Here is a 25,434-nt window from a genome sequence, read left to right as displayed (position 1 = left end):
AGAAATATGCCAGGCACTTGGAGCAGAAAGTGGTAAGGTTTTTGATGGTCATTACTTCCTGGGGGAGTTCATTACACACAGTCTCAGCCCATCCCCAGAGAGAGTTCTGTCTCCTGCACAGATGAGCTTTACGCTTATTGTTGAGGGTTTCATTGTGGCAGAGGAGAGTAATTGTTAACTATGGTCTTCATCCTGGAGCAGTAGAAGGGCTTTTAGGTGTCCTAGGCCCATGCCATAGAGCACTTGGAAGATAAGGACTCAGACCTTAAATTTGATTAGATATTCTGTGGGAAACTAGGGTAAAGAATGGAGGACAGGGGTGGTGTGCTCACAGTAGCCTGTGTTGCCAAGAAAAAGAACTGCAGTGTTTTGTACTGCTTGGAGTTTCCTAAGTGCTGAAGGTTTCTGCCCAGGTATATCACATTGCTATAATCCAGCCAGAGGTGATGAAAACATGAATAACTGAGGCCAGGTCTTTGTCTGCCAGGATGGGATGGAGTCTCTTAGCCAGCCAGTGATGACAGAAAGCATTACTCATGGTCATTCTGATGTGAGAGCTCAGAATCAGTGGGAAAGCCAAGAGGCCTCTGAACTGACCAGTTGTGGGTATGTGCCTTCAATCACAAGGGATTGCACCATGGCTGCAAATTCCTCAAAATACTTTCCTCTGCCACCAGCATCAACTTTGTTTTGCTCAGGTTCAGCTTTAGCTAGCTGTTCCTCATCCCCATGAGCTGATATCATCTAAGCCATCTTCGTGTAGTGGTGTACTTGTGTGTGGTGAAGGATAGGTAGAGCTGTGTGTCATCTACATATTGCTGGCACATGAGTCCATCTCATCTGACTAGTTCAGCTAACGGGAGCATGTAGATGTTGAAAAGCACTGGGGAAATAATTGATTCTTGTGGAACCCCACAAGTGTAGGGTCTAGTGGTACAGGTGTAGTTTTCCCAACTACTTGTTGGGTGCATTCCTCCAGTATGGACTCAAACCATTTTAGAGCTTTACCTTGGACTCCTGAGACCTCTCTCAGGTGAGACAGCAGACTCTCATGGTTAAGTGTTGAAAGTTACAGAGAGGTCAGGAGGTTTGAGAAGGAATGTTTGTCCTCTGCCTATTGACAGAAGGAGGTCATCCATCAGTCCCACTAAAGCAGTTTTAGTTCCATGTCCTGGCCTGAATCCAGAGTGCGCTGGGTCTAAAATGCTGGCTACAATTAGATGAGCTTTTAGTTGGCCTTTTGCTAGCTTCTGTATGCGCTTGCTCAGAAATAACAGATCTGATATAGCAGGTGAGTTGGCTAGGAATGAAGTATCTAGGGTGGGTTTCCTCAGACTATTGCATCTTTGAAAGAGGAAGGGAAGATCCCTTCTCTGAATGAGGCTTTGGCTATTTCAGTCAGGAGTACCACCAGTTGTTCATGACTCTCCTTCACAAGCCAGGGAGGGCATGAGACAGGACTTGGGTCACAAGACTTGGATCGGGACTCGTTTAGGGTTCCCATATGTATAACATGTTGTAATGTGTTGAGTAAATGATACTGAAAACAGAGAAAAATATATGGTGGAATGGAAAATACATTCCCTGGCTTGAAAATTATTGAGTGTAGAGAATAGAAGTAAGGAGAAAGTTCACTGGCTTCATTCCCTTAACAAATAAATCAGTGATGAGAAGGGTTGGGATTTGTAAATGGCATAAAATAAATGTGAGAGACTTGGAACCAATTTGTTTTTAGAAAGATTCCAAAAATGGAAGAATTCAGCAAAATCCCTTTTTTTCCACTTCATATTTTTAGTTGACACTTTGTTGATTTTAAAATGTTGCACAGCATCTTTTAGAGCTGGCAATAGCAAAGACAGCAAAGAGTCTTGTGGCACCTTATAGACTAACAGACGTTTGGGAGCATGAGCTTTCGTGGGTGAATACCCACTTCATTGGATGCATGTGACGAACAAAGACGTACTCTTAATTGGCAAAGATTCCCCAAAGTAGTCTATTGGGTCTGACTTGGTTCTTTTCTTCTGGTTTCTGCTACAAATGCCTTTCCTGAAAGGGAGATTTTCTTTTTCTCTCACCCCCTTGCCACTGAGGCCTGGTCTACACTAGGCGTTTAAACCGGTTTTAGGAGCGTAAAACCGATTTAACGCCACACCCGTCCACACTGAGAGGCCCTTTATATCGGTATAAAGGGCTCTTTAAACCGGTTTCTGTACTCCTCCATAACAAGAGGAGTAGCGCTAATATTGGTATTACCATATCGGATTAGGGTTAGTGTGGCCGCAGATCGACGGTATTGGCCTCCGGGCGGTATCCCACAGTGCACCACTCACCGCTCTGGACAGCAATCTGAACTCGGATGCAGTGGCCAGGTAGACAGGAAAAGCCCCGCGAACTTTTGAATATTTCCTGTTTGCCCAGCGTGGAGCTCCGATCAGCACGTGTGGCGATGCAGTTAAAAATCAAAATAAAGAAAGAGCTCCCGCATGGACCATGCGGATGTGATCGCTGTAAGGGCAGGCAAATCTGTTCTATCAGCGCTCCGTTACAGAAGACGAAATTCAAAATCATTTTTAAAAAATCTCCAGACAGACACCATAGCAGGGGCTCAGCGCACTGCTGCGTGACAAGCGTAACGGAAAGCCAAAGAATCAAATGGACGCTCATGGACTGGAGGACTCAAGCTATCCCACAGTTCCTGCAGTCTCCGAAAAGTATTTGCATTCTTGGCTGAGCTCCAAATGCTTCTAGGGTCAAACACAGTGTCCGCGGTGGGTCAGGGCATAGCTCGGCAATTTACGCACCCCCCCACCCACCCTCAGAAGTGAAAGGGAAAAAATCCTCTCTAGACTCTTTAACATGTCACCCTATCTTTACTGAATGCTGCAGATAGATGCGATGCTGCAGCACTCAACACCAACATCCTTGCTCCGCCCCCCCCCCGCCATGGGTGGCTGATGGTGCAATATGACTGGTACCCGTCCTCATCATCAGCCTATTGCCACATGGGGCAGTGCAAAAGGACTGGTAACCATGCCGACTAGCATCAGTTAGGTCAGGTAGATGGTGGCTGGGGAAGAATGGAATCAACAGGTGGGATACAGCTCATAATTTCAGCAGGATCTGACACAGAGCAGCTGTGCTCTCTCTATGATACAGTGGTTCTTGGTGCAGTGCAAAAGGACTGGTAACCATGATCATCTTATTACCAATTTATGGTATGGTAGATGGTACAGTATGGCTGGTAACCATCTCTGCTGTCATGCAAAAGCAAAAGCATGCTGCTGTGTAGCGCTGCTGAATCGCCTCTGTCAGCGGCATCTAGTACACATACGGTGACAGGCACAAAAGGCAAAACAGGCTCCATGGTTGCCATGCTATGGTATCTGCCAGGGCAATCCAGGGGAAAAAGGCGTGAAATGCTTGTCTGCCGTTGCTTTCCCAGAGGAAGGAGTGACTGATGACATTTACCCAGAACCACCCGCGACAATGATTTTTGCCCCATCAGGCACTGGGATCTCAACCCGGAAATTCCAAGGGGCGGGGGAGGCTGCGGGAACTATGGGATAGCTACGGAATAGCTACCCACAGTGCAACGCTCCAGAAATCGACGCTAGCCTCGGACCGTGGACGCACACCACCGATTTAATGTGTTTAGTGTGGCCGCGCACACTCGATTTTATAAAATCTGTTTTGCTAAACCGGTTTATGTAAAATCGGAATAATCCCGTAGTGTAGACGTGAACCATAGCTAGTGGACGACAGCACTAGAAATTGCAACAAGCATAAGTAAGTAGCATAGGCAAGTGCTGGTGGTAGCAACCAGAAGGAAATGCCATACCCAAATAACAACAGAAGACTCAGCCAAATGGACAGCATTGGAACAGAGACAAAAATCCTGGCAGTATAAAGAGGAAATTAAGAGACTAGAAGCACAGTACCTTTGATATCACACACAGATTTGGAGTGAATTCTGGAAAAGTTGTCACTCTCTCTTGTAACCTTCATCCCCACACTCCTGCCTTGTGAGTAACCTGATCCAGATCATATGGCTGGGAACAGAAAATACAGATGGATCTCCTGCCATGACTCTAGACCCAGGGAATTTCTGGAATCCTTATGAGTCCTGGTGCCCTCTGCCAGTTGGCACCAAGAGGTCTCTGGAACACATTGGATAATGCAAGGCCTCAGCTTTATTAATTGTGGGGTTTTTTTTCTTTTTCAGAGAAGGAAGCTTGTTAGCTTTTATTTCCCCCCCTCCTTAGAGCCCCAACCAGGGTTATTCTATCTACTACCCAAGATCCACAAACCCGGAAATCCTGGACGCCCCATCATCTCGGGCATTGGCACTGTCACTGAAGGACTGTCTGGATATGTGCACTCTCTACTCAGACCCTATGCCACCAGCACTCCCAGCTATCTCCGTGACACCACTGATTTCCTGAGAAAACTACAATGCATTGGTGACCTTCCAGAAAACACCATCCTAGCCACCATGAATGTAGAGGCTCTCTACACAAACATCCCACACACAGATGGAATACAAGCTGTCAGGAACAGTATCCCTGATGATGCCACAGCACAACTGGTTGCTGAGCTCTGTGCCTTTATCCTCACACACAACTATTTCAAATTTGATGACAATATATATCTCCAGATCAGTGGCACCGCTATGGGCACCCGCATGGCCCCACAATATGCCAACATTTTTATGGCTGACCTGGAACAACGCTTCCTCAGCTCTCGTCCACTCACGCCTCTTCTCTACCTACGCTACATTGATGACATCTTCATCATCTGGACCCATGGGAAGGAGACTCTGGAAAAATTCCACCATGATTTCAACAGCTTCCACCCCACCATCAACCTCAGCCTGGACCAATCTACACGGGAGGTCCACTTCCTAGACATCACAGTGCAAGTAAGTGATGGTCACATTAACACCACCCTATACCGAAAACCTATCGACCGCTATGCCTACCTTCATGCCTCCAGCTTCCATCCCGGGCACACCACATGATCCATTGTCTACAGCCAAGCACTGAGGTACAACCGCATCTGCTCCAACCCCTCAGACAGACCAACACCTACAAAATCTCCACCAAGCATTCTCAAAACTACAATACCCGCACGAGGAAATAAGGAAACAGATCAACAGAGCCAGACGTGTACCCAGAAGCCTCCTACTGCAAGACAAACCCAAGAAAGAAACCAACAGGACTCCACTGGCTATCACATACAGTCCCCAGCTAAAACCCCTCCAATGCATCATCAGGGATCTACAACCCATCCTGGACAATGATCTCTCACTTTCACAGGCCTTGGGTGGCAGGCCAGTCCTCGCCCACAGACAACCTGCCAACCTGAAGCATATTCTCACCAGTAACTGCACACCGCTCCATAGTAACTCTAACTCAGGAACCAATCCATGCAACAAACCTCGATGCCAACCCTGCCCACATATCTACACCAGCGACACCATCACAGGACTAACCAGATCAGCCACACCATCACTGGTTCATTCACCTGCACGTCCACAAATGTAATATATGCCATCATATGCCAGCAATGCCCCTCTGCTATGTACATCGGCCAAACTGGATAGTCTCTAAGGAAAAGGATAAATGGACACAAATCAGATATTAGGAATGGCAATATACAAAAACCTGTAGGAGAACACTTCAACCTCCCTGGCCACACAATAGCAAATCTTAAGGTAGCCATCCTGCATCAAAAAAAACTACAGGACCAGACTTCAAAGAGAAACTGCTGAGCTTCAGTTCATCTGCAAATTTGACACCATCAGCTCAGGATTAAACAAAGACTGTGAATGGCTTGCCAACTACAAAACCAGTTTCTCTTCCCTTGGTTTTCACACCTCAACTGCTAGAAGAGGGCCTCATCGTCCCTGATTTAACTAACCTCATTATCTCTAGCCTGCTTCTTGCTTGCATATATATATACCTGCCCCTGGAAATTTCCACTACATGCATCCGATGAAGTGGGTATTCACCCACGAAAGCTCATGCTCCAAAACGTCTGTTAGTCTATAAGGTGCCACAGGACTCTTTGCTGCTTTTACAACACACTGAAGTTTCTTATCAACTCTCCTCATTTTATAATGCAAACATTATTAAAGCCCAGATTTTCTGACTTTACCCATGCTGAGTACTCTTATTTCACAGATTTCAGAGTAGCAGCCGTGTTAGTCTGTATCCGCAAAAAAAACAGGAGTACTTGTGGCACCTTAAAGACTAACAAATTTATTTTAGCATGAGCTTTCGTGAGCTGCAGCTCACTTCTTCGGATGCATAGAATGGAACACACAGACAGGGGATATTTATACATACAGAGAACATGAAAAGGTGGAAGTATGCATACCAACAGGCAGAGTGTAATCATCTAGTCCATTCCCCTGCACTCATGGCAGGACTAAGTATTACCCACACCATCGTATACCATGGTACAAGTTTGACACTGTCTTACACTCCACATAAGTCAAGGGTTGCAGGAGATGTAAATCAGGACAGAGTATTTCCTGTAAAAAAACACCCAAAGTATTTAAAGTAATTCTTAATATGACAGGGTGGTTATTCTCCAAATAATAATAGACAGAATCGGTAGTGTAGAAAGCTGAATTTCAGATAATTCTTATGTGTGTAATGTGATCAACTCTGTTTCGATACTGCTGCTATTAAAAAGTTATCCATTTTAGCTTTCATCATAGAAAATTAACAAGTTCAGGGGCTAGTCATGAATGAGACAGTCATTTTAATAGGTACACGAAATAACTGAAAAAGAATTTACAATATATGCTGTTTTCCAAAATATGCTCTCCCCCTCACCCCACCCATACACACGTCTCCCCCATTCACTAGACATTTTGATCTAAAATATTTCAGGACGGGACATGCTGTTAAAATTAAACTCAGCAGCATGTATGGAAACAGGAAAAAACTCAATTGTTTGCAAAATATGGAAACTTCCCCAAAATGCAGTAACTAATTTTTCTACCAGGCATGACAGAATACTGGGGCATTTTCATCAACTCCATATGAAACAGCAGTGCTTTTTGAGTGTTGAAACAATGTAACATTCAGATAATTCCTACATTCATTCCAGCAGGCGCCACTCACCAAAATTCTGATAACTAAATCTGGCAAAATGTTTTTTTGAATTTTTTTTAATAGGATGCAATCAGAGTCTCAAGCTTCTTTCCAGATTTTCTTTCTAAAACGGCATCAGTAAAGCATAAAATAGCCCACATGTAAACTCTCACAATAAATCCAGCATTTTTCATGCAAAGCCACATGTTCACATATCACACTTCCTTCATTTCATATGGACCCTGGTCAGCAATGACTTTGGATCTTCATTTATCTCAGACAGTGACAGAGTTTGGTCACTGTGTTTTAATTTAGCAGGATTAACATCAGGAACTAGAATAGATAATAAATAGAAACATGAATTATTACCTGTAAAGAGATTTTTAGGAAGTGACCCCTAGGAAAAAAATTATGTCATTGGTCCAAAACACTATTGCAAAATGTAGCGTTTGGGACCAAGCAGTAAAATATTGTAGTGGGGTTTTTATGAGAAAATTGAGAGAATATTTTAGTTGATATTTTAAAAATGTAGTTAATCTGCTGCTTGTAAATGGTGCCAGATTGATAGCCTTAGATAAAGTCCTCTATCTGCTACATAGAGACCAAATCCAAGGGGAGGTAAGAGGATAGTTCAGTCTCCAGGCCCAGTTAATCCTCTTTCCTCAGTCTGCCAGCATGGTCCAAACCAAAGCCAAATCTGGTAGCAGTGGTTTGTGTGAGGTGAACACATCTGGACTGAAACAACCAAACTGATTTCACGTCAGCCACAGAATTAGTATCTCCATTCTGCAACTTTATCTCCTCACAGTGGGAAGCAAGAGATAAAACGGGGAAGGACTCTAGATTTAATCCTGAGTGGAGCGCAGGAGCTGGTCCAAGAGGTAACTATAGCAGGACCGCTTGGAAATAGTGACCATAATACAATAGCATTCAACATCCCTGTGGTGGGAAGAACACAACTGCCCAGCACTGTGGCATTTAATTTCAAAAGGGGGAACTATACAAAAATGAGGGGGTTAGTTAGACAAAAGTTAAAAGGTACAGAGACTAAAGTGAAATCCCTGCAAGTTGCATGGGCCCTTTTTAAAGACACCATAATAGAGGCCCAACTTCAATGTATACCCCAAATTAAGAAAAACAGTAAAAGAACTAAAAAAGAGCCACCATGGCTTAACAACCATGTAAAAGAAGCAGTGAGAGATAAAAAGACTTCCTTTAAAAAGTGGAAATCAAATCCTAGTGAGGCAAATAGAAAGGAGCACAAACACTGCCAACTTAAGTGCAAGAGTGTAATAAGAAAAGCCAAAGAGGAGTTTGAAGAACGGCTAGCCAAAAACTCCAAAGGTAATAACAAAATGTTTTTTAAGTACATCAGAAGCAGGAAGCCTGCTAAACAACCAGTGGGGCCCCTTGATGATCAGAATACAAAAGGAGCGCTTAAAGACGATAAAGTCATTGCGGAGAAACTAAATGGATTCTTTGCTTCAGTCTTCACGGCTGAGGATGTTAGGGAGATTCCCAAACCTGAGCTGGCTTTTGTAGGTGACAAATCTGAGGAACTGTCACAGATTGAAGTGTCACTAGAGGAGGTTTTGGAATTAATTGATAAACTCAACATTAACAAGTCACCGGGACCAGATGGCATTCACCCAAGAGTTCTGAAAGAACTCAAATGTGAAGTTGCGGAACTATTAACTAAGGTTTGTAACCTGTCCTTTAAATCGGCTTCGGTACCCAATGACTGGAAGTTAGCTAATGTAACGCCAATATTTAAAAAGGGCTCTAGGGGTGATCCCGGCAATTACAGACCGGTAAGTCTAACGTCGGTACTGGGCAAATTAGTTGAAACAATAGTAAAGAATAAAATTGTCAGACACATAGAAAAACATAAACTCTTGAGCAATAGTCAACATGGTTTCTGTAAAGGGAAATCGTGTCTTACTAATCTATTAGAGTTCTTTGAAGGGGTCAACAAACGTGGACAAGGGGGATCCGGTGGACATAGTGTACTTGGATTTCCAGAAAGCCTTTGACAAGGTCCCTCACCAAAGGCTCTTACGTAAATTAAGCTGTCATGGGATAAAAGGGAAGGTCCTTTCATGGATTGAGAACTGGTTAAAGGACAGGGAACAAAGGGTAGGAATTAATGGTAAATTCTCAGAATGGAGAGGGGTAACTAGTGGTGTTCCCCAAGGGTCAGTCCTCGGACCAATCCTATTCAATTTATTCATAAATGATCTGGAGAAAGGGGTAAACAGTGAGGTGGCCAAGTTTGCAGATGATACTAAACTTCTCAAGATAGTTAAGACCAAAGCAGATTGTGAAGAACTGCAAAAAGATCTCACAAAACTAAGTGATTTGGGCAACAAAATGGCAAATGAAATTTAATGTGGATAAATGTAAAGTAATGCACATTGGAAAAAATAACCCCAACTATACATACAACATGATGGGGGCTAATTTAGCTACAACGAGTCAGGAAAAAGATCTTGGCGTCATCATGGATAGTTCTCTGAAGATGTCCACGCAGTGTGCAGAGGCGGTCAAAAAAGCAAACAGGATGTTAGGAATCATTAAAAAGGGGATAGAGAATAAGACTGAGAATATATTATTGCCCTTATATAAATCCATGGTACGCCCACATCTCGAATACTGTGTACAGATGTGGTCTCCTCACCTCAAAAAAGATATTCTAGCACTAGAAAAGGTTCAGAAAAGAGCAACTAAAATTATTAGGGGTTTAGAGAGGGTCCCATATGAGGAAAGATTAAAGAGGCTAGGACTCTTCAGCTTGGAAAAGAGAAGACTAAGGGGGGACATGATAGAGGTATATAAAATCATGAGTGATGTTGAGAAAGTGGATAAGGAAAAGTTATTTACTTATTCCAATAATACAAGAACTAGGGGTCACCAAATGAAATTAATAGGCAGCAGGTTTAAAACAAATAAAAGGAAGTTCTTCTTCACGCAGCGCACAGTCAACTTGTGGAACTCCTTACCTGAGGAGGTTGTGAAGGCTAGGACTATAACAATGTTTAAAAGGGGACTGGATAAATTCATGGTGGCTAAGTCCATAAATGGCTATTAGCCAGGATGGGTAAGAATGGTGTCCCTAGCCTCTGTTCGTCAGAGGATGGAGATGGATGGCAGGAGAGAGATCACTTGATCATTGCCTGTTAGGTTCACTCCCTCTGGGACACCTGGCATTGGCCACTGTCAGTAGACAGATACTGGGCTAGATGGACCTTTGGTCTGACCCGGTACGGCCTTTCTTATGTTCTTATGACTGCAATGCACAATCCAGGTGTGATCGGTAAAGTTCTGAAGAACAGGAGCGCTTCTCAGCATTCTGGTTTCTCAGAAAGAGCCAGTGTCCTCAGGAAGAGGTTCATAGCTGACTAACACAAAGCAACTTGCAAATACACTAGCAAGCTGTGATTTTTGTGAGCTCCCTTTTGGGGGGTTGCGGAGGGTGGAGCAGATGGGTTGTATGGGTGAAAGTTTGCGCTGGTAAAATTATATTTGGAGCAATAAATTCCTCTTTATTTAATATGCAGACTAGATAAAGTGGGCATCTGTACTGTATTCTTCCCCAGTGTCAGATGAGTGTCCCTAGCCTTGGTTTTTCCAGAAGCTGGGAATGGGTGACAGGGAGAGTATCACTTGATAATTACCTGTTCTGTTCATGCCCTCTAATGCAGCTGGCATTGGCCAATGTCAGAAGACAAGGTACTGGGGTAGATGGACATTTGGTCTGATCCAATATGGCCATTCTTATGTTATGTTCTTATGTAATATAACCCCTTTGGGGGAGGAAGGTGTCTTATTCTGTTTTGTAAGTACAATTTATGGATATTATAGAATCATAGAACTGGAAGGGACCTCGAGAAGTCATCTAGTCCAGTCCCCTGCACTCATGACAAGACTAAGTATTACCTAGACCATCCCTGACAGGTAAAAACAAAAAAACAACAAGGAATCTGGTGGCACCTTAAAGACAAACAGATTTATTTGGGCATAAGCTTTCGTGGGTAAAAAAACCCTTCTTCAGATGTCTGACAGGTGTTTGTCTAACCTGCTTTTAAAAATCTCCAATGACAGAGATTCCACAACCTCCCTAGGCAATTTATTCCAGTGCTTAAATACCCTGACAGTTAGGAAATTTTTCCTAATGTCCACCCTAAACCAAACTTGCTGCAATATAAGCCCATTGTTTCTTGTCCTATCCTCAGAGGTTAAGGAGAATAATTTTTCTCCATCTTCCCTCTAACAAACTTTTATACTTGAAAGTGGTATTATGTCCCTTCTGTCTTCTCTTCTCCAGACTAAACAAACCCAATTTTTTCAATCTTCTTTTATAGGTCACGTTTTCTAGACCTTTAATAATTTTGTTGCTCTTATCTGGATTTTCTCCAGCTTGTTCACGTGTTTCCTGAAATGTGGCACCCAGAACTGGTCACAATACTCCGATTGAGATCTAATCAGCATGGAGTAGAGTAGAAGAATTACTTCTCATGCCTTGCTTACAACACTCCTGGTAATATATAAAATATGTTTGATTTTTTTTGCAACAGTGTTACACTGTTCACTTCTTTTTAGCCTGTGATCCACTATGACTCCCAGATCCCTTTCCACATTACTCGTTCCTAGGCAGTCATTTCCCATTTTGTGTGTGTGCAACTGATGTTCCTTCCTAAGTGGAGAACCTTGCACTTGTTTTTATTGAATTTCATTCTATTTACTTCAGAGAATTTCTCCAATTAGTCCAGATCTTTTTTAATTTTAATCCTATCATCCAAAGCACTTGCAACCCCTCTTGGTTATCATCTGCAAACTTTAAAAGTGTCCTCTGTGCCATTATCTAAATCATTTGTGAAGATATTGATGAGAAACAGACCCAGAACTGATCCCAGAGGGACCCCACTCGTTATGCTCTTCCATCTTGACTGTGAACCACTGATAACTTCTCTCTGGGAATGGTTTTCCAACCTGGTTGTGCACCCACCTTATAATAGCTCCATCTAGATTGTAATTCCCTAGTTTGTTTATGAGAAGGTCATGCAAGGCAGTATCAAATGCAAATTACAATTAGCTATGGCCAAAGTGCTCCATATTATCATTGATAAAAGCTTGAAGAAAAATTTCACAGGCTACCAAGATCTGAGGATCCTCCTCAGTTTTCTCCTATTCCATCTGCAAGATGATGCATCACATTCATACCAAGAATGACTAGATAGGTCTTCAAAGCCTACAGGTAACATTCACTCCTTACGTGGCTGGGAATGACTATGAGACACCCTATTCCACTACAAGCTAACTGTGATGCTTTCACAATATTCCCAACTAATGCTGCCCTAGGGAGCAATGAGAGACTAAGGACAAGAAGTAAACTGCACTGTGCCATGTGACAAATAACATTATCCCTGGGGTGCTGAGCTGTCTCCATAATTACATGTTTGACTATAAACTAGAAGAGAAAAGCTAAACATCTTACTCCCGACTAAGGCCTCAGGGTCACCAGTGGGGTAGAAGCATAAGCAATGGCAACAAGTGCTGCAAGCTGTTTTTTTCCAGCTGACTTCCTAAAAACATGAGGAAGCAGCACAAATACCTTGCTAATATGACAGATCTCGAGACAGAACATTCAGATGTATAAAGTGCATATGAGGACAGTCTGTATCAAAGAATGCAGTAGTTTACACATCATTAGGACCAGACCATGCGTGTAAGCACCTAAATAGGTGGATGAAACAACACAAAGGGATCACAGGAATATTAACTAATCCATATGAAGACAGCATTTTTTCCAGCTGTGCCTGGACTCTGTTGCATGCTAGAAGAATGCAAAGAGTATTTTTGTCCAATAGGAAGTGTATGTAAAGATCATCATGACTTATCTACTGCTGTACCCTATTCAACTGAAGGTAATCTTATGGTGCCATTGTAATCCTTTCACTATTAAACATAGGTGAGCTTTGTTTAAATTCATAACCCAGGCTATTGTACCAGTCTGAACTATTGCGGGGCTGCCACAAGGGACAATAACATACAAATATTGTATGAGCAATTATGTACATCGCAACATATAAAAAGAACAGGCTACAAATATTGGCATCTAACAGCAACATAAAAAAGGTGAAGACTTGCCATACATTTAAATCAAAGAGAAATTGGCTCCCTTGGGAAGTCAAAGCTAGGAAATAAACCCAATATTTTTAATAATAGGAGTCCAAAGGCAGGTTCACAAATCTATACTCAGTTGACTGCCTGGTTTTCAACCATTCTGAGTGCCCAGCTAGGCCTGTTGAGGACAATGGAGAGAGCAGAATTTTATGGAGAACCATTTTACACCTCCTCCCCAACCTTTATACAATGAGAACAGTGTAAGCAAGCTGCAGTGTGCAGCAGAACCCAGCCCATTGATTTCTATTTAATTTATCAATCCATAATAATCACTCATTATTATTTGTATTACAGTAGTCCATAGAGGCCGGTCAAGATCAGAGCTCCATTGTACTGGTCACTATAGGTACGTATAGGAATGGACATAGAGGCCAAAATGGGAAAGTCACATAGCAGGCCAGCAGCACAGCCAAGAATGGAACCCAGCTCTTCTGAGTTCCAGAGCACACTGTGCCTTTTAAGACTCATGGTGCTAAACCTTTGACATAAGAGAGCTCATTAAATCTAAAAAGTCTGCATAATTTTCCTATACTATGGTATGGTTGAGGCAGGTCAATTATAAAGGTGAATGAAATGCCATATATTTTAATACTGATATGACCATTTTGTGTACAAATGTAGAGATTAAAATCTTTAACAATGTTTTATTAATTTTTTAAATAAAAAGAAAGAATAATGAAATAGGAATTAAACTTTTTAACTCTGAAGATAAGAGAGATAAATTTCACAGATACCAAGTGTTAATGCAGCACCTTCCATAGGAAATTCTCAGCTTGAGGTGCAATAAACAAATTACACCCATTAAAATTCTGAATGTTTTTGAGTTCTATACACAATATTGCTAGAGGATATGTCTGTAAAGAGTTTCCATACTCTTGGTGCTATATAGATAGATAGATAATACAACTGCATTAAATTAAGCCAACAGGACACAATGCACTCCCTTGTGTAAACTTGAGCAGCCATGAACTACTCTGACTTTGTCCTGGCTGCCTATGGACCCAGGGTCCTGATGTGGCAGGCAAGAACAATGAAAGCTTGGTGGCACTTCAGCCAGAATCTAGACGTATTGGCAACCACCCCACTATGCTGATGTGCTGCCCCTATTCTACCTAGGGATTCCTCCAGCTCTAGAGGAATTCCCAATGAGGCAGTTTTGCCAGCTTTTCTCCTGTTTGCACCATATGTCAATGGCATCAAACAGAAATGGGGTCGAGAATTAGGTCCATTGATTTCAATGGAAAGTGTCAACAGTGTGAGTGAGGACAGTGTAGGGTATTTTTGCTATTCTGCATTTATTTCTCCCAGAAGCTTGCTGATTTTCATCTAAATGGCTGGTCTTCTTTCATGCTTCCTGACCTCTTTATGTTGCATATGCCTCTGTGCATCTCCAGTAACTGTGATTCAGTGGTCTGCAAATGGAAACATTTCTGGTATTTGCAATGTACAGTGTGCGCATTTCTCTCTCATCTCTGGGTATCTGAAGAAATTAAAACAGGTCAAACAACAGAGCATAATTATGGCCATTAATGTTTCAACTGTAGTGTGTGCATTTATGAACCTGTCACACTGAGATTAGACCAGACATGCTGCTTTCATCAGAGGCATCAAAGTCAAGTATGAATATAAATAATAAGTAAATAAAGCCTGAATACTCACCTGACTGTCCCAAAAAGGGATTTACCCACTCTCAAAACATTTGTGTCATTAATGTCTCTGTGGGAATCAACCAACTGGAGAGCCATCTCCTACAAAGCCTCATCAAGTGTAATTAGATGCCTTAGTAGTAACTCTAACTGCTCCAACATCAGATTCTCTAGTAAATTTCAACACGGTTAACATTGCCTGCTCTTAACACACTGACAAAGATAGTAAGGCGCCATTGGCATTTGTATTAGGACTGCTGAGAGTTTATTTTCAGTTCTAGTGATGGGCATTATAATGATTTAAAGCAGTGACCTGACAGATGGGCCTACTAGATTTTATTCTCAGCTCAGGCAATGACTTACTATATGCCTTTTGACAAGTCACTTAGTAGTTCAGTGATCTCTCTTTTAACATTGGTATATTTGTATTTGATATACCTACCTCACAGGGATTTGGGCAGGCTTAATTATTGTTGGTAAAGTGTTTCGGGATGTTCAGATGACAGGCCCTGTTGAAGTGCAAAGTGTTATCAGATGTGTTAATGTTGCTTCCATCTGTCTTATGCAATGTTTTCTGAGCTTCTCTTCAAAGTCATCATTTAAAGAAAATTCCAAATGACAGTAGCTGAGCTGAGAACACTTTGTAGGCAGATTTTTTTAACTTGCCAATAAGGCTAACATCAAATAAAGTACATCAAATAAACCATGTCAGTGTGGAGAGGCTTATGCTCAACGATCAGAATGGTTGTATCTGCAGTTTTTGAAGGGGTGAAAATTTGTTCCCTTTATTTGTCTTCCAGTTCATGGCTAAGCAAGTGGCATGGAAATTCCCTTTAACGTTTGGAGTGTCTTCTAAAAATTCAGCCTAAAATTGTAAAGTGGACCAACACATTCTTTTTTCAGAAACAAGGGTATAGGAACTTGTCTGGCTGCCCAGTGGAACCGCTATGTGCTACTATTATTGAAGTCCCAGGCAAGTTCCAGAGATGCATCTTTTGGCTGCTTGATATTCAGATATCAGCTATTGATCAGCTTAAGCTGGCTCTCTCTTGAGTAAGAGAACTCACCCAACACTCCCAGCTAGACAGAATTATGAATTTTGTGCTCATCAGAAGAGGGCAAAATAGAAGACTGGATGGTTCAGGAAGTTGGTAATGATACAGTGGTTGCCATTTTAAAAGCAACTTTTACCACTTTCCAGCAGTTTCCACTATCTCAGAAGCTGTGTTGTAGTATCATTTCTTATTCTAAAGGTCGAGAACTACTATTTAATAGAACCTAGGCCCTTGGCTTAAGTGTGACCCAGGTAGCTGGTGACTGAAAGCTGCTACTGTCTGATGGCTATTTGATAGTGGTCTCAGATGTCCACATCACAATGGAAATGACTGATTTGCTTCTTTGCCAGGATTGCCAGGAGTGTGCAAAAGAATTAGAGGTTGGAGCATAGATCATTCTCCATACCCATTAATTACGATTCAGATATTGATATGGCAATGTGGGGAAGCTTCCACTACTATCTGTGCCATAACTGTTCTACGGCTAGATGGTGCTGTCACTTATATGACCTTTCCCTAGCATTACATTCATGAGAGAGAAAGAGGTAGGAAAGGGTTTAGCAATGATGAAACTATATGGAGTTTGCCTCCAACTAAAGGCATCTCAGTTTGACTTTGTGCAGTCATAGAGACATTTCAGTGAAAAAGGAACAGCTGAAGACATACTGCACCCAACATTCTGCTGTGTTTATAATCCCATTCGCTGATAAGATCTCAAAGCACAGACTGATAAGAACAGAGTTACTGATGTAGAACTTGTCACTGTTTATCTGTAAAGGTGTGATGGGTTAATTGCACGTAGATGGGCCTGTGCCCATACAAATATCTCTGGGGGAGAGTCACACTTTTGTGAAGCATTTGGAAATCTTGGTTGATCTGGGGATTTATAATCCAACTGTTTCCATATCACAAAAGCACACCATGCCCTTTTGCAAATAAAATGGGAACTCAGAACACCGTTGGCTCCTGTACAACAAAATCATCAGCCTTTTCAGCCAACATCACAATACAGAAATTATAACTTCATGTCCAACCAATCACATTTACAAGAATGCTAAAATGGATTTTGTGAAACTTTTGATTTTTTTCCAGTGTGTTGATTTTCCACAGAAATTTCCTTGTGGAAATAATACATGAATTACACAATTACATTACCAGATAACAGTTCATAACACTAGTAGTTTCCAATCCAATAAAAAAAAATAAAGAGAACTAGTATGGCCTCAACTCTGGCTCCTACATGCTGTTCTAGTGGTATAAAGGAGATACTACCAGCCTAGGGATAATTCCTCTGGTGCAAGGCAATGTAGGATTTATATGAGTAGCCTGACATTGCCTCCTTTCCAGCCCCAAGTATAGGGTGTGCCCTGGTTTTAGGAGAGGGCACGTATACAGTGATCTGCATTACAAGGGGTTCTGGGCTTTAAAGCAGCCCATAGGCAGTCACAGTAATGCTGCCATAAATTAGACCAGCCCCTGGGGCTACAATGTGCATCGGGGCCACAGTGACCCCCACTCAGTCCAGGCAGAATCTAGATGGTATAAAAATACATTTGCCACACTCCCACCCTGCCTCCGAGCTATGCCGTTTTGGTAGGACTATCCCTGGAAATTTAGTACAGAATTGGCTTCAATATTTTTATAGGTACTTTCTAAATGTTAGTGAGCAACACATGAATGTGAAACCAGCTTTATATTACAGAATTGGAATAGGGTAGTCGTTTTTCTTTTGCGGTATAGACAATGCAAGCTGTGTCCTGCCATACTGAAATTAAGGTGATCAGTTTGATCTAATCCCACAAGCGTCAAAATCACCCTGGTGAAGGGGGCCCTCTGTATTATTCAGGACCTATGGCAGTGTTTCATGAGCAATGGAGACAGAGGATCAGCCACACAGGACATTCTCTGTACCCATTGCACACACCAGAGGCACTGAACTGAGGGCAGGCTGAGGGGCAGAGGGCCTTAGAACTGTAGTTGTGTGGAATTCAGGGCCCTAATGTGACCCTAACCAAAATCACTTTGTTAGTGTGTGACGGGGCATGCCTCACCACTGCAGCGCCTCCTGCTGGCTGTCCAGGGAATTAGCACTGCACCCTCTTCTGGTGAAAAAAAAACAGGAGTACTTGTGGCACCTTAAAGACTAACAAATTTATTTTAGCATGAGCTTTCGTGAGCTGCAGCTCACTTAAGCTCATGCTAAAATAAATTTGTTAGTCTTTAAGGTGCCACGAGTACTCCTGGTTTTTTTGCGGATACAGACTAACACGGCTGCTACTCTGAAACCTCTTCTGGTGGTGTCTCACCCACTATCACCTCTGTTCCTGGACCCATGTCACTCCCAGGACCGCGGCGTCCTCTTCAGTGACACTGCTCTCCAGCTGTGCCAAACTCTATGTTCCTCCGCTTCCGGGGGCACCTGCAGTCTACTGTCCAGCCACTTCCTTCAGTGGCAAACTGCAGTCCACGGTCTAGCCCAGGGGTAGGCAACCTATGGCACAGGTGCCAAAGGCGGCCCGCGAGCTGATTTTCAGTGGCACTCTCACTGCCCAGGTCCTGGCCACCACTCCGGGGGGCTCTGCATTTTAATTTAATTTTAAATGAAGATTCTGAAACATTTTTAAAACCTTATTTACTTTACATACAACAATAGTTTAGTTTATATATTATAGACTTATAGAAAGAGACCTTCTAAAAACATTAACATGTATTACTGGCACGCGAAACCTTAAATTAGAGTGAGTAAATGAAGACTCAGCACAGCACTTCTGAAAGGTTGCCGAACCCTAGTCTAGCCCCTTCCTTCAGTGGCCCTTGTATCAGGGTCTCAGTCTGCAGATCTCTGCAGCCTGCCAGGAGCTGCCTTTAGCTCCTTGGGTCTCTGCCTGCAGCACTGCTCTGCCCCTCTGTGACTGGCTGCCTCCTGCGCAGCCTCCCGAGGGCTGCTTTTAACCCCTTTTCTGCCAATGTGGGGCAGACGCCCCTTCACACTGTGTTAAAGTTATGTGTTCGTGAGTAGCGTTGTCAACTCTTGAGATTTTTATCATGAGTCTGGCAATATTTGGCAAGTTTCAGAAAGCCCCAGCTTTTGGAGTCAAGTGATTAAATGAGAATCTCAGCTTTCTTTTTTTTTTTTAAATGTAAGATTCTAGCAAAGAAAAGCTTGAAAATATGACCTCAGTGCACTGTGAAGGCCCAAAACCAGGAGGTAAAGAACCCAACAGTTTTTTTTTTTAATTTCATGATTTCAAAGCCAATCTCACAGATTTTTTTAGGGCTCACTCAGTTCTTGAAATCATGCGATGCCATGTCCTTGAAGTAAAATAGAACCTGTAGCTTTCAGGGAAGCTTAGGGAGATGACTTCTCACCACAGAAGGTATGAGTATGAAAGTCAAGCTACTTGAGAGGATTTGGGGGAACAGGGATGTGTTTGTGTGTACATGTATGCAGTTGTGTCCGTGTGTGCGTGCACTTCTGGCTTAGAAGCTGGGGTGGATCTCAGTGGTGTTTGGATAAACTGCAGTGGTTGACGTCTGTGGTTTGTGCTGTGTGAAGAAGCAAACTGTGGGTTAAACGTGAAGGAATTTTCTGCTATAACATCAGTGTTGATTATATAGACTGTTGTAAGGCTGCCATGTGGCTGAGCAAAGGTTCTGTTCTGTTTATTATGAGTGAGTGTGGGTGTGTACACATACACATACATGCACTTTTTTGGAAAATATATCGAAAAGACATTTTCTTTCTCTGTAGAATTTCAGTGACCATTGAACTCATAGGGGCAGCACAGAATATGCTCAGACATTCTTCTCAATTGAATTGAATTTATAGTAACTTAAAAACTAAATTGTAAATAAGACAGTGAGCTGGTGGATCTTGGCGGGAGAAGATACAGACTCAGGGGGGACCAAGGGAGGGGATCTGGGTGGGGCAGACTCATGGGGGAGATATTTGGGGGAGGTAACAGAGGATCAAGGCAGAGCCTTGTGCAGAAATTGGACTTGGGTACACAGGCAGAGGAGGCATCTTGGGAGAAAAGGGTGAGGTGTGATTGGAAGAGGGAAAGGCTATTTGTGGGAGAAGGGGGTCTGTGAGAAGAAGGAGAGGAAACTGAGGGGTAGGAGAGGCAATGCTTTTTGGGTGATGAGGAGAAACTGAAATAAAGGAGAAGTGAGGGCAGGGTGGTTGCGAGAGTGAGGAGTTTGTGACCTTATTGAGGTGGGAGGTAGAAGGGAAGAAGGAAACATACTGCTGGGGAAGGACCCTGGGGGTGCTCATGGTACTTTGTGAGTCTGTGTGAGTGTCCACTTCTGCCTTCCAATTTTCTTATTAAAGTTATTCGAGTGTCCTTTTTACACAAAACATGCCTAACTTATATTGCCCTTAATAATCTACACACACAGAGACAGTTTTTAAAATGACTCTACATGCTGAATTGAAATGCTTTTTGCTTAAATGCCTCAGTGATGGGCACACTAGAAATACCTGGATTATGGCTATATTAGGGCTTTCTGCCTATAGTAGTTTCAGTGTGAAATATTCTCTCATTCTTTTCTTTTCAGAGTATGAAGTCTTCCCACCAGAAGTCTTGGACATTGCAAAGAACTGCAGTGTTTAGAACAAAACTCATTGTGTGCTATGAGCCTTGGAAGGAATTTTGGAACACAATGTTTACTGGATGTTAGCAGCTACTTGAAATTGAACTTTTTCTATGTGTATACATTACCATCCTCGAATCCCACAGGAATTATACACAGATATACAGCTCTACTGATGGAAAACATAACAGGGTGCATTTGGCCAAGATCTATCATTCAGAACTGACTTTACTGCCGGGATATGGGGGTTAGAGGCTCATACAGTGTTGACTGGACGTTCATTGGATAAAACCCCCACTTCTACAAACCATCGGTATTGTAGACAAAGCCCACCTCATTATCTCCCCCTACTTCATTTCTTTTTCATTTGGTATATGCTTCCTCATGATGACAAAAAGTAAATGGAGGTTGCCTCAACTTCATTAAATATTCTCACACAGGACCTGATCCTATTCTCATGGGAGTTATTGGCAAAACTCCTATTGAATCTAAGGGGAACAAGATTGGGCCTAAATCATCAAACCGTATAGGGCTTGCTTGTGCACTACTTGTTCATGTGGCGGAGCATTTACTCCCACAAGCAGACCCATTGAAGCTAGTGAGTAAATGCTCACCAGTAAGGGATCTCCAACCTGGCCTCTGATTACATTAGCTGAAAACATTCTTCCTCGGCAACTTGGACAAAGGTCTAATAGAAGTCAGTAAGATACCAATACACTATCAAGGCCTAAAGAGTCCTGAAGAGCTTTATTCTACAACCTTCCTCTTAGACTCTGCCAGGACTGCAGCTGTGTGATGCTTACATGATTTCATCACTTGACTTCACCCCTCTTCAGCACGGCTGAGATATATTCAGTTCTTCTCCCCTGTTCTGCGTGGCTGAAATATATTCATCTCCTTAACTTAGTCCTTCACGATCATTACAGATATCCCTATACACAGCCAAGCAAAGTGGACTTTAAGTTGTGCATCATCCCCAACATCTTATCATACGTCTGCTGCTTATCATTTGGAAAATAACAATTTGATTTTGATCTTCAGATCTGAGTATTTTAATCAACTCTTCATTGTTCTCCAACTCCCATGACTTTTTGCTTCCGTGAACTTAGATCCTTAGTGAGCATTTAAGTAGCCATTCATTACATGTATGAAAAAGTGTTCTAAATCTAAAGAAAGAGGTAATTCTCTAAATGCACCTCAGACACAAGAGAATGGCAACTCAGTACCATATGCACATGCCTCAGTCTGGAGGAAGTGTCTATCAGATAAATTGGGTTTTTTTCATTATATTTCAATTCCTGACAAGTAAGGAGGGTTCTCACCTGCCTTAATTTCTGCACTGCCTATCTGATCAGGACATCACAAATCCCCCCTATGCCTAGGGCCAAAGTGGCTTTACATCTCTGGATCCTGGGGTTTCCATGTGCCAGTCTGGACACTGGGATATGTTAGAGTACCCTGGTCTCTGCTCTGACTTACACCCAGCTGCCCACAGAATCAAGAAGTTGTTCCAGCAGCTGGGGATAGCAAAGCAACTTATCCAGGCCTTGCTCCTTGCCTCCTGGAAACATCCCATGAATCAAGAACCAAGGAAGGAGGGCTGGCAAAATGGTGCTACGGCAACTATTTGTCGCCCAAGAATTGCCCTTTCACTGGGGTATCCTCAGGCCCCCATTTAGCCAGCTTTCTGCTCAAGAGTCAGTCAGTGCAACGTGGCTAAAGTTGGATACCTGGAATTAGAGGTCTGGCCCTAAATGACTTCCGTAAGCTCACATAGCAATTTGTAATGCTGAGGATAGAATCCAGATCCCCTGATTCCCAGTCCACTGGACTATATTGCTTCCTGAAGGAATAAAAATCCCTAGACAACTTACTAATGAATCAAAAATAAAAAAGGGAGTATTTCCAAATATTCAGTACTAAATTACATTTTTTATATTTAGTAGTGACTAATTATAGCCTTATATCACTAAATAGATACAATCAGTGTCTTTAAATATAAAAGCTAAGCAACTACAATATTACAGCTGAGGTTTTAAGACACAGTTTTGCTTCCACTGAAGTCAAAAGTAAAACTCCTACTGACCTCAAGGGAGCTGGGTTGAGGCTTTAAACAGAGGTGAGCATAGGGTCATATATTACCCTTCTTTGTGCTTTCTTTGTTTCGCAGGTATTTGTTTCTTGTTTGTATTTGTGTTTACATTTTCCCAGGCTCTTTTAGTGCCTCGGGAAGTCATTTACGGGGCCATGATAATATAACACATTATTACAGCCCCATAAATTACTCCTTGAGGCGCTACAAGAGCCTGGGAAAATGTAAATACAAACACAATTATACAGATACAAAGAGTGCATTTGATTGAACAAAAGTTGGGAAATGATGATGAAAAATGCAATAATTAAAAAAATTGGAAAAGTACTTTGCAATTTATTTGCTTTTTCTTTAATTTAAGAGAGAAAGTAACTGTCCTGCAGTCAAGCCCTCCCAGTTATTTTTTGTTTGTTTGCTAATGGATGACAAGCATATAGTGATTAGTAGTGCCCTCTTGTTGTATTGAGAGTTCCAGTTGTTATCTGTATTGACATGAACACCCATTGAGATCTAGATTAAAAACCAGCAAAGCTAGCTAAATGACAACAATGTATTTAGAAAACCTAACTATTTAAAAGCTAGGTAATGAATATTTAAGGACATCTTAAATATTACACAGACCACATAGTAAAGAGAAATACACTAGCTATTGTACTTATATAACCTGTTACCATAGTATCTGAGAGCTTTACAATCTTTAATGTATTTATTACAGCTGGCCAGAGAATCAGAATCCCCTCAAAAATTTCTTTTTTAAACCATCGGTATTGTAGACAAAGGTTTTGTAGACAAAATTCTCTCCCCCCCCCCCCCCCCAACCCCAAGGCATGAGAAAATGTCAAAAATATGAAGTTTTTCACAGGAAGGGATTTCAAGAAAAACTGCTTTTTGGGTGAGCCAAAACAGAATGTTTCAGCTGCCTGCCTGGAATAAGGGGTTTTTTTTGGAGGGAAAGAGAATCATTCCTAACAGAAATTCCTGCCCATCTCTAGTACCCCGTGAGGCAGAGCAGCACTATTATCCCCACTTTGCTGATGTGGATCATCTGAGGCACGGAGAGACTAATTGTCTTACACAAGATTACACGGGAAGTCTGTAGTAGATCAGGGAACTGAACCAAGGTCTTTTAAGTTCTAGCATAGCATTACAGCCACAGGACCATCCTTTCTGTCTGGCACAGATTTCTGGCTCTGCTACAGTTTCTGCAGTTTCTACCATGGGAGGGTATGATAGGATCACCCTCCTCAGCCAGAACCTCACTCCTTAACTTGGCCGGTGTTCCCCACATGATCTGAATCCCATTCCCTCTTTCACACTGGAACCTTGAAGAATGAGGCCAGAGAAGATGTAAACCAGGGGTAGGCAACCTCTGGCACGCATGCCAAAGGTGACACGCGAGCTGATTTTCAGTGGCACTCACACTGCCCAGGTCCTGGCCACCAGTCCGGGGGGCTCTGCATTTTAATTTAATTTTAAATGAAGCTTCTTAAACATTTTTAAAACCTTATTTACTTTACATACAACAATAGTTAAGTTATATATTATAGACTTATAGAAAGAGACCTTCTAAAAATGTTAAAGTGTATTAATGGCACGTGAAACCTTAAATTAGAGTGAATAAATGAAGACTCGGCACACCACTTCTGAAAGATTGCCAACCCCTGATGTAAACTATACTAACCCTAATATGTGGCACTGGTTCAATATTGACTCAAAAGGCAGTATGCCACCTAATGACTCCCACACCAACTCCCATCCAAGCCTGGCCCTATTTAACCTGTGAAATCTGAGGAGATCCCAGAAAAAGGTTGTATTGCCATAAATAGTCTCCATTTTAAGTTGTAATCATGTGATATTAGTTTCTTCATAAGAAGTTTTGGACTCAGAAGCTAATCTCTGAACACTCAGACTAATGTCTGCAATAAAACAAATGTCTCCATGTTAATCCCAGATACAATAACAACAAAAATAGGCCCATGTCAGTTGTTTCCAAAAGTTTCCTTGATTGCTTGGTCCTAGAGGTTATGGATTTCAGAGGGAAGTGTTGATGTCAATTACATTAACACTAATAACGGGTGCTCTGGGACTGACCCCTTGTGTATTCATCAATAGGCGGTACTCTGGAGCCTGAATCTGTCATCAATTAATATGCAAATCAAACACTGGGAAAGGAATCCTAGGATTTGTCTTGTATAATGTTACAGAATGAATTATTGGTTATAAAATATTGCCCTGGCTATGCTGCTGCTGTTGTAGGGTTTGGGAAAGGTATTGTTCCACCTGCAGAAAAAGACATGAAAAATAGGTGAGACACAATTTTGATCAGATGGGACATTCAAGGAAGGATACAGCTGCTGGAAACAGATGGGGCAGATTGTCTGCCCCTTGATCTTCAGTCAGCTGGCCACAATGCAAGTTAGAGATGCACACGAGCAGCTCTGACTTACACCTCTGATGTACTAATGTCCACAAGGGAAGATGGAAGTCCATGATGGGCATTCTGGGAGAGGGAAATAAGCCCGACAGGGAGGAGAATGGGGTGTGGAAGAGCAGAATTCCACTAAGCTCAACTCTCCACTAATGTGAGGTCACTGATAAACAGGAAATGGTACATCCTCAGCATTCGCTAGACACATCTCCCTCTATCCCCTTTTGCCAAGGGTGGGGTGGAAGCAGGAAGAGTTACTCCCTCTGCCAATGGAGAATTCCCCTGCAAAGGGGCAGTTCTTCAGTCACCACCAGATGACCATTCAGTGCAA

The 25,434-nt window shown here is 42.3% G+C and overlaps 1 long non-coding RNA gene across 1 annotated transcript in view; it reads left to right on the top strand.

Annotated features, from left to right (window-relative positions):
• The window catches only part of LOC120408401, a 49,057-nt gene extending 28,492 nt beyond the window's left edge, over nucleotides 1-20,565 (top strand). The window contains exons 2-3 of the long non-coding RNA XR_005600672.1: nucleotides 13,581-13,632; nucleotides 20,548-20,565. This is a non-coding gene — a long non-coding RNA (uncharacterized LOC120408401). The remainder of the gene's footprint in view (nucleotides 1-13,580; nucleotides 13,633-20,547) is intronic.
• The last annotated feature ends 4,869 nt before the right edge of the window (nucleotides 20,566-25,434 follow it).

Source organism: Mauremys reevesii, linkage group 6 (genome assembly GCF_016161935.1).
Source record: "Mauremys reevesii isolate NIE-2019 linkage group 6, ASM1616193v1, whole genome shotgun sequence".
NCBI classification, from domain to species: domain Eukaryota; kingdom Metazoa; phylum Chordata; order Testudines; family Geoemydidae; genus Mauremys; species Mauremys reevesii.
This window is presented reverse-complemented; position numbering and strand designations above follow the sequence as displayed.